An 11,026-nucleotide genomic window follows, 5' to 3' on the forward strand; every position below is an offset into this window, starting at 1 on the left:
TTACAGTAGCAGTATATGGGATGATTTGTGATTATCAAAATTATGAAGTTATACCTGCAATGGTATATATTCAATGTAGCCTTAACAGACTTCAGTCTTAGAGACTTAAGAGGTCAATATAAAATACTTTTTTTAGTATTATAACTGAGTAAAGCCCTAAGCTATGATTAATGAAACTTTCTATTTAAGGTTAAATCTTATAGGACTGTAATTGATATAATTCTGAGTTTAATTCTCAGTACAATCACTGGGAAATGTCATTGAGCCAATGATCCGTAATGCCAGCAGCCCCGTGGGAGTGACATTTGTGAACTGCTACATGTGGATTTTTGTCTGGGGGGGGGGGGAGTTGGAAGAGTGAGTCTTGTCATGGGCTGAGGGAAGACTCCTGACCTGATTTCCCTAATGTGATATTTCCAATTTCCCACCTGGCTAATTCTGAACCTGGCTATGATGTCCTGTCAATACAATTGGCTGCCTAGATGACTCTTGCCTGGAATTAACACAGCTAGGGGAGGATCTTACCTTAATAGCTTTGTGCCTCTTTTTTCTTTTATGGTAAATTTTTATAATCATGGCAGCTAGTCAGTAGAAGATATGAACACAGGGGCAGCTGGGTGGATAGAGCACCGGCCCTGGATTCAGGAAGACCTGAGTTCAAATCTGACCTCAGACCCTTGACACTTACTAGCTGGTGACCCTGGGCAAGTCACTTAACTCCAATTGTCTCATCAAAAAAAAAAAAAAAGATATGAACACAGTATTAAATCTTTATCTAATGAGGAAACTGAGGTAAGAAGTTGCCCACAATCAAATGGCTAGTCAATTTCACAAAAAAGGACTCAGCATTTCTAGATCTTTCCAGGGAACTGAACTAAATAAACTCTAAGGTAATAATATTGGAACACATCCGTATTACTATAATGAGATGCAAGTATGTAAGATCAGAGTTATTCAACCTGATGTTATAATCCTTTCCACAACCAGAACGACTAAAGCGAGTAGTATTTGCATTTGTCATCTGTACTAATGGTTATAAATTCATGTGTAAGGTTAGGTCTTTGAAATAAAGCTATATAGAGAGCATGTTCTGAAATGCAGGCAAGTTACACAAGAGTTACTTTAAATATGTCCCAATGCTTAGGGAGTGTTTAAGAGAAATGGTCTATGGGATTAAGTATCCATTTCATTTGAACATGGTTAATAACTGAACATGTTTTACTATATACAATTAATTTGCTACAATTTGGAATTAATTACTCAGTCACTTTATACATGGCCAGCCAGGTGGCATTGCCGAGAGAGTGCCAGGCCTAGAGACAGAAGGATCTGAGTTCAAATCCAGCCTCAGACATTTACTAGCTGTGTGACCCCGGGCAAGTTGCTTAACCCTGTTCCTCAGTTATTGATCTGTAAAATGAGCTAGAGAAGGAAATGGCAAACCACTTTAGCATCTTTACCAAGAAAATCCCAAATGGGGTAATGGAGTTGGACATAACAAAAGATTCAACAACTAAAATTTACACATACAGTCCTTAGTCTTTTGTTACAGATGGAGTAAGTAAGTACCTCTTAAGTTAATTCATTTGTGTGGCCATTAAACTTTGGTAACAGCATTCTTTGTAAGTCGGTGACTTTGGCTAAGTTCTTATGTAAAGGATGAGATCCTTAACAGCATCTCATCTTTCTAAGAGGGGAATGGGCTGCTGGAGTGAATAGCTAGAGTGAAGATTTTTTTTTGATGATCAGATGATTTTATATATATATACACACATATGTATAAAATATCTAATCATCAAAAATACATACATATATACATACATTTGTATGGGTGTGTATATATATATATAAATACATAATTATATATACATATATAATATCAATGACTCCAATGGGATACAAAGGTCTTGGGCATGTTTTGATAACAAGTTCTAAAAATCAGGTTCAGAATTTTGTCTATGCAATTGTATTGTTCATCTTCTACATAAATCAGGCAGTGTAAGCAGGTTCTCAGTTGTTATTTGAATTTCCTAAATATATCAAAATAATTTGCTTACTTATATCACAGGGCAGTTATAGGTAGTAAAACTGAGGTTTTTCTCTTTGTAGGGCTTGAATCCATGGTAAAGAATGAATAAATGAATGCCAGTCTTAAGAAGTTAAATGATTGAGTGGGAGTGGGGTGGGAACTTAGAGCCATGATGGCAGTGGAAAGGCAGAGACGCACCCGAGCTCTCCCAAATTCCCCTACAAACAACTTTAAAATAACACCTCAAAACAAATTCTGGAGCAGCAGAACCTAAAAAAATCTGGGGCAAACAATTTTTCAGCCTAAGACAACCTACAAAGTTGGCAAGAAAGGTTGCGTCACATCAGGTTAAGAGTAGAGCACAGTCCAGTACTGTGATCATTCACAGATCATAGCACAGTCCAGGAAATCAGTGACCACATCTCTGCTTAGATCATATCACCTTGGAGGAACTGAAAACTGTCAAGGACTGCCATGTCCTGGGCTGTGACTATAGTCAAGAAAGAAATAGCACAAGCCCAGTGAATGCACAAGCAGTGAGGCAGGGACACTACTGGCTGTGGGCATTTATAGTGGAGCTGAGTTCCTGGTTTTGGTTCCAGGCCAGAGTGGAGAACTGAAGGTTACAGCCATTGGAGAGTCCTCAGGGAGCAAGAGCATTTCCAGCATAGTGTGACTAGCAGTGGTTTACACAGAAAAAGGAGTGTGGACATTGGGTCCAGGACAAAGTTCAGAAAATAACAATAAGAATGACCTAAGGCCAGAGGTGCTATGCTATCCACCACACCCTGGTACTAGAGGTGATTATAATAACAAGCTGCTAAAAATAGAACAAAATAAAACAAAATAAAAATGAGTAAGCATTTTGGAAAGAACCCAACCATAGATAGCCACTATGGGGATAGAGAAGATCTAGGTTCATTTTCAGAGGAGGATACTGAAGCAAAAAAAATAAAAAATTCTCTATTACCCCAAAGAGCAATGTCAAATGGACACATAAACAAACAAACAAACAAACAAACAACTTTTTGGAAGAACTTAAAAAATACTTTAAAATTTTTTAAAAAGAGAGGGGCAGGGGCAGCTAGGTGGTGCAGTAGATAGAACACCGGCCCTGGAGTCAGGAGTACCTGAGTTCAAATCTGGCCTCAGACCCTTAACACTTACTAGCTGTGTGACCCTGGGAAAGTCACTTAACCCCAATTGCCACACTAAGAAAAAAAATTTTTTTTAATTTAAAAAGAGAGAGATTGAGGAAAAATTAGGGAAAAATAGGAACAATCCAAGAAAACCAAGAAAATTGTAAAAAGATGGTCAACCAACTGGAAAAAAGTGATGTAGGATCTTAAAGAAGAAAACAACTCCTTGAAAACTAGAATTGGGCAAGGAGAAGCAAATGACATGAAACCAAGAAATAATAAAACAAAACAAAAAGAATGAAAAAATAGAGGAGAATATGAAACATCTTATAAGGAAAACAACTAGAGAATAGATCAAGAGAAAATATTAGAATAATCAGACTACCTTGAACCTGCAATCAAAAAAGGAATCTTAATATAATATTACAAGAAATAATTAAATAAAATTGTCCCAAAGTTTTAGAACATGAGGGCAAAGTAGAAATAGAAAAAAAAATTCATCAATCACCACCTGAAAGAGACCCCAGGATTAAAACCTATAGGAATATCATAGCTACATTTCAAAAATCCTGAGAAAATATTATAAGCAATAAGAAAAAAAATTCAAATATTGCAGAGCCACAACTAGAATTACACAAGATCTAGCAATTGCTACATTAAAAGATCACAGTTCTTGGAACACTATATTTTGAAGAGCAAAAGAACTGGGATTGTGGCCAAAAATAACTTACCCAACAAAATTAAGTAAAATTGTAGGGTACCATGGCTTTAGATGTATGGCTGGGTCTTACAAGGAAAAATCTGACTTCCTATCATCCCATTACGTAATAGGAGATATGTGTGCGTGTGCATCTTTTTTTTTTTTTTGCATGTGCATCTTTTAGGCACACTCTCACATCATTAACCCATCCTTGGCAGTCTTGGAGACTTTCTTATCAATATTTTCCCAGGGAAGTATAGGTGGAATATAGGATCAAAGACATGCAGAATAGAATATCCAAATAAGGAAGGGCACTACAAGCTACACTTAAGGTGCATATGGTATGAACTAGCCAAGTATGAAGAAGTCACACAACCTTTGAATCAATTAACCCTCTGCCCATATGCCCCTATACCTCTGATTCATGCTTGTACAGACAAAGAAAGCTTTCTACCAAGTATGTTTATATAAACTACATGTATAAATATCAGGGAAGGTTGGGGGGTGGAGCTAGATGGGAATTCACGTAATGTCTGCCAGCTGTCCTGGATGTTGACCGCCCCCATCAAGTAAGTCTCCTTTAAATAAAATCTATCTCTTTAACCCTGGAGCTGCCAATGGCTTTCTTTGGTATCAAGTTGTTAGCTTGGGGGCACAGGGGGAGGTATACACCTGAGTCCTGGTCCATACCCAACAAATGGCATAGCAGGAAGGATATCATGCCCAACAATTGGCATAACTGACAGGTTAGAAGACAGAATGCTGTGCCCAACAATAATTCTGAATTATTTGAAATAATAGGCAAATAAGGGGTCCTACTCAATTCCTTTTATGAAGCAAATATGATACTTATACCTAAACCAGGAAAAGTAAAATCAGAGAAAGACAATTATAGATCAATTTCATTGAATATGTATGCAAAACTTCTAAATAAAATTTTAGCAAAAAGATTACAACAATATATTACAAAGATTATACATTATGACCAAGTAGAACTCTTACCAGGAATGCAGGGATGGTTCATAAGGAAAACTATTAATATAATTGATTATATCAATAATAAAAGTAACAAAAACCATATGGTAATATCAATAGATGCAGAAAAAGCATTTGATAAAGTACAGTACTCATTCTATTAAAAAAAAAACACTTGAAAGCATAGGCATGAATGAACTTTTCCTTAAGTTGATAAGAAGCATTTACCTAAAACCATCAGCAAGCATTATTTGTAATGGGGATAAGCTACAAGCTTTCCCAATAGGGTCAGGTGTGAAACAAGGATGCCCACTGTCACCAATATTATTCATGTTGTATTGGAAATCCTAGCAATAGCAATAAAAAAAGAAATAAAATCAGAATGGGAAATGAGGTAATAAAACTATCTCTTTTTGCAGATGATATGAAAATATACTTGGAAAATCCTAAATCTCAACCAAAAAGTTAATTGAAATAATTAATAATTTTAGCCAAGTAGCAGGATATAAAGTAAACCCACATAAATCATCAGCATTCCCATATATCGCCAACAGTATCATACAGAAAGACATAGTTAGAGATACCTCATTTAAAATAACTCTAGACAATATAAAATACCTGGGAATATACCTGCCAAAACAAATCCTGGATCTATATGAACAAAACCATAAAAAAAACTTTGTATACAAATAAAATAAGATTTAAATAAATGGAGAAATATAAATTATTCATGGGTAAGCAGAGCTAATATAATAAAAATGACTATTTTGGCAAAATGAATCCATTTATTCAATGCCATCCCAATTAAATTACAAAAAAATATATACTGAGCTAGAAAAAATAATAACAAAATTCATTTGGAAGAACAAAAGGTCAAGAATATCAAAGGAACTAATGGAAAAAAGTAAAGAGATTTAGCAGTACCAGATCTTAGACTATATTATAAGGCAGTAATTATCAAAACTATCCAATACTAGCTAAGAAACACAAAGGTAGATCAATGGAATAGAATAGACATACAATCTACAATAGTAAATGAATATAGTATCCTAATGTTTAACAAGTGTAAAGACTTAAATTTGGGTGATAAGAATTCATCATTTGGTAAAAATTGTTGGGAAAGCTGGAAAGCAGTCTGGCAGAAATTAGGTATAGATCAATATCTTACACCATTCACCAAGATAAGGTCAGAATGGATACATAGCCTAAATATAAAGGGAGATATTACAATTTGAAGAACGTGGAACATATTACCTATCAGACTTATGGGTAGGTGAACAATTGATGAACAAACAGGAGATAAAGAGCATTGTTAGATGTAAAATAGATAATTTTGATTACATTAAATTAAAAAGGTTTTGTACAAATAAAATCAATGTACTTTATTATTATTATTAGATCAGAAGGAAAGTAGAAAACTGAGGGGAAAATTTATAGATAATTCTTCAGATAAGGGTCTCATATTTCAAATATATAAAGAACTATGTCAAATCTATAAGAATGTGAGTCATTCCCCAATTAATAAATGGTCAGAGGATATGAGCAGGCAGTTTACTGACAAAGAAATCAAAACAATTTATATAGCCATATGAAAAAATTATCTAAAGCATTACTGCTTAGAGAAATGTAAATTAAAACAACCTTGAAATATCATTTTATGTCTATCAGATTGGCTAAAATTATAGAAGGGGGAAATGACAAATATTGGAGGGGATGTGGAAAAATTGGGAGCTGAGCCAATCATTTTGGAGGGAGATATGGAATTTTGTCCAAAGAGTTATTAAATTGCCTATACCCTTTGACCCAGCAATACCACTCAGGACTGTTTCTCAAGATGATTAGGGAAAAAGGAAAAGAACCTACATGTTCTAAAATATTTGTAGCTGCTCTCTTTGTGATGGCAAAGAATTGGATATCACAGGCATGCCAATCAGTTGGGGAATGGGTGAACAAATTGTGGTAAATGCTAATGATCAAATATTACTTTGCTATAAGAAATGATGAGCTCAATGATTTTAGAAAAGCATGGAGAGACCTCCATGGATTAATGAAGGGTGAAATGAGCAGAACCAAGAGAACATTCTATATAGGAACATCGTATCATTTTAAGAACAACTTTGAGCAACCAAGTTAGTCCATCACAAATACCCAAATTTACCATAAAGATTCTATGAAGGAAGAAGCTGCTTGAATACAGAAAAAACAATGGAAATATGTGGACATATATATGCACACACATATATGTACACTGTGTATGTGTATACACACAGACATATTTATGTCTAATGGTAGCCATCTCAATGTTGGGGGGGAGGAAAGAAAAAAAGAAAGTTGAAGGATAACTGGGTGGTATATTTGAAAGGAATAGCAATTTGTACATAGATTGACAATCAGGACAATTCTCTGGTTTCCTATCCCCATTTTGTTATGGAAATGCTTGTTTTATTTCTTAAGATCAGAATAAAACAAATAAATTTTGTTTTGTTTTGTTGGTTTTTTTTTTGGCAGGGCTATGAGGGTTAAGTGACTTGCCCAGGGTCACACAGCTAGTACATGTCAAGTGTCTGAGGCCGAATTTGAACTCAGGTCTAGCTGTGTGACCCTGGGCAAGTCACTTAACCCTCATTGCCTTGCAAGAGAGAGAGAGAGAGAGAGAGAGAGAGAGAGAGAGAGAGAGAGAGAAAGTCAGTAAGGCTAGACTTAGAGTCCTACATGGGGAGATGATACTTGTAACTCCTAAGAACTTTATTATTATTATTAGAGCAGTTAAAAGGAGTATACATAGACAGAGGGAATGGATGTGAGTTGAATATGATGGAATGATATAAAAAAAAATTAAGAGGTGAGAAAGAGGAATGCACTGGGAGAAGAGGGAAGGGAGAGGTAGAATGGGGTAAATCATCTCACATAAAAGAGGCACATATTTTCAGAAACCAGACAGTTGCATGAGCCATCTGAGCCCAAAGATATGATAACTGATGAAATGGATGGTAGGAATGGGTTATTAAAAAACAGACTGAACATTCACTCGCCCCTTTCACTCTTTCCCAGTGTACTGATGTTTTTGTAAAGCTTGCTTACCAAAGGGGACTGCCCCCAACAATTCCTGTCAATGTGTAGGTCAATCTCTCTTTCTCTTTCCCTTCCTCTATTCCTAAAATGGTAAAACACTTAAGCCTTATAATTAATAACCCTTGATGAAGTGTTTAGTATCTTCAGGCTTTTGGTGAATCAATCCTCAGAGGTAGATATATTGAATGCCATTTTATAATTGGTATATCAGTTAGTGATTCATTGAGGAAACGTTCTAAGTGAATCAAATGGGGAAATGAGGAAAATCAATATTCTTCTCTATTCTTTAATAACAATATTACTCTTTAACTCATCCCATTCGCCATTTTGTCAAAGCTCATTTCTCAGCCTAACTCAAAAGGAGATCCCTCTAAGTCTAAACTAAAGGCATGATGGTTTAGGAATGTGACCACTCCTAACCCTAGTGGACATTTGCTCTCTAGCTAGGTTAACCTGAGACCCTAGCTTTTGTTTACCTATGAACACAAGAACCAGTTTGGTCTGCATCCCTCCCTAGGGGACAGCTTTCCTATTGTTGCTTTTCCATGTAAAAGTTACAAGTGCTTTGGTCTCCAAGGGGAAGGCAAACTAGGGAGGATACTGACTGGGGTGATTCTGTTTTTTTAGCATCAATCATTAAAGGTAGCTGAGTATCATAAAGCAATTGGCATTCCTTGATTGTCAGAAAGAGGTATGATCAGCTACACCTAAAGATCACTTCCCTTTCTCCAGAAGCATCTAATCTTAAGGCTTTTCTATTCCATGAGGGCCCTCCTCACTTTGGAATAGGCTTTTCCATCCCATTTTCTGGGGGGGTCATTGACCCACTGTGGGGAGGGGATAGTTTGATCCATGTTATCAACAGTTATATACATCCCTGCTAATTAACTTATTTTGCCTAGAAAACATGCCTCGGTTTACCTTAGCTGCATTTTTACTTACCTTAATATGGGAGAGTCTTTCTAACAGGCTGAATTATTGCTACCAACCACTCGAATTCATTCAGTTGGCAGATACCCAGATCGATCTTTCACCTACTTAGCCTTTGGTGTCAAGTGTTTGTGTGGGACAGTTTCAGAATGATACTAGGGGTTAAAATGGAATATTGCTCACAATGGAAAAATCTGGAATCTATAGTCTATTCATAGCTCCAGAGTAAGAGTTCTTAATCTTTTCTTGTCATAGACCCCTTTGGCAGTCTTGTGAAACTAATCAACCCCTGCTAAGAATAATGGTGGGTTGGGGTTTTTTTGGTGTTTTTTTTTTTAAAACAAAATTATATTTAAATAAAGATGTATTTTTTTTCTATTCAAATTCATGGTTCACCTGAAATTTATCCATGGACCCCTAGGTGGTCTATAGCCCACAGGTTAAGAACCCCTGCTCTAGAGCTCTCACCCCATGGTTAGCTTCTTTCTCTGGTCATAATTCCCACTATTTCCACAAGATTCAGGGACTTACATACAAATTAGTTTATTAAACATAGTTTAAAAAAAAGAAATGGGTCCTGCACTTCTGTATAGGTTTACATACCTTGGGTAGTCTCATAAACCTCCTCCCATTTACCTTCTCAAATCTGGGAGATGGAAAAAGAAAATTCCCAAAAGAATCACATCCATATATCCATCCATAGACCAAAGAAGGAAAGGAATGGGTGTTGGGATGGAGGGGGGGGAGGGGAGTGGTACAGGACTCTTATCAATGGATCCTGGAACAAGTATTGGAAATTAGTCTCTCTCCTTAGAACATGAGCCCAAATCATCCCAGTAAGTTGTCAGCTTCAGCCTTCAGGTTCCTTTCTCACCATAGCTTTGTCTGTGGGTTTTCCACAACAGGTTCAGTTATTGGCCATTGGAGTCTTGGACCATAGCAGCAGAAGCCATAATCTCAGCCTTTCCAGTCCCATTCCAATGACCACCTCCAAGCCCCACAGATGTCCACAAGGTGATTAGGAAGTCTGAATCTCAAGGGCAGAAGAAAAGACAGAAAGCTAAGTCTGACTCCCACAGTCCACAGCTTATGTTCCTCTATCCTATTCTGTAGTTTCCTAACTACCATGAATGTGTACTCTGTGAAATGCCTGGTGATGGGACAGAGGGAAAGGGATCATTCTCTCATGTGTCAGGATCATCTGAAGCTGGTTTTCCAGTGTCACTATCCCTGACCCAGGCCTATCCACATACCTTATTTATAAGGGAAGTCCATTGCTGGACTTCTCTGCTAAGTTGTTTTCTGCTCTCTGCTTCTGTGTTTCTCAGTTATATCTCCTCTTTAGCTGTTCTGACTTGACCACTCTCCCTATTTCAAACCCTAATTGTGTCTTGTCTAGATTATTGTAATAGCCTCTTTGTTCTGTCCTTCTACAGTTACTCCAATCTCCTAGTCCATCTTTCATAAAGCTACTCAAATTATCCTCCTAAAGAACAGTAGTGCTTTGCTTTTTTTTTTTTTTTTTTTTTTTTTTTTGTGTGGCAATTGGGGTTAAGCGACTTGCCCAGGGTCACACAGCTAGTAAATGTTAAGTGTCTGAGGCCGGATTTGAACTCAGGTACTCCTGACTCCAGGGCCAGTGCTCTATCCACTGCGCCATCTAGCTGCCCCAGTAGTGCTAATAACACAGTTGTCCTGTGTTATTCTTGTGCTCCAACGTGTTCAGTGGCTCCCTCTCATCTTTAGGATAAAATACAATTTCCTTAGCCCTTCATCATCTAACTTCAGGCTTTTTTTTCACATTACTCTCTGTATGCACTCTACATTTCAATCTAATTGAACTACCAGCTATACTTCAAGTCTTATCTTACATTGAGTTAGCTACCATACCTAGAATGTAGTCCTTCCTCGTATCAACTTTCTAAAACTGGGAAAGAGAGGGGTGGGGGAGAGGGAAAGGGAAAGGGAGAGGGAGAGGGAGAGGGAGAACATTCAAGTAACTGAGAGAAGGTGAGGATCAGGAAAGGATGTATGTAGAAAACCAAACCTGAGCTTTCTGCTGTGATGAAAGCTATAAGGCTGATGTGAGCAGGGAGTCCATTCCAAATATGGGGGACTACCTACACAAAAGCAAAGAGATGGGAGATGGAAGGTTTTGTATGAGGAACAGCCAGTGGGCCC

This window comes from Dromiciops gliroides, chromosome 4 (assembly GCF_019393635.1).
Source record: "Dromiciops gliroides isolate mDroGli1 chromosome 4, mDroGli1.pri, whole genome shotgun sequence".
In the NCBI taxonomy this organism is placed as follows: Eukaryota; Metazoa; Chordata; class Mammalia; order Microbiotheria; family Microbiotheriidae; genus Dromiciops; species Dromiciops gliroides.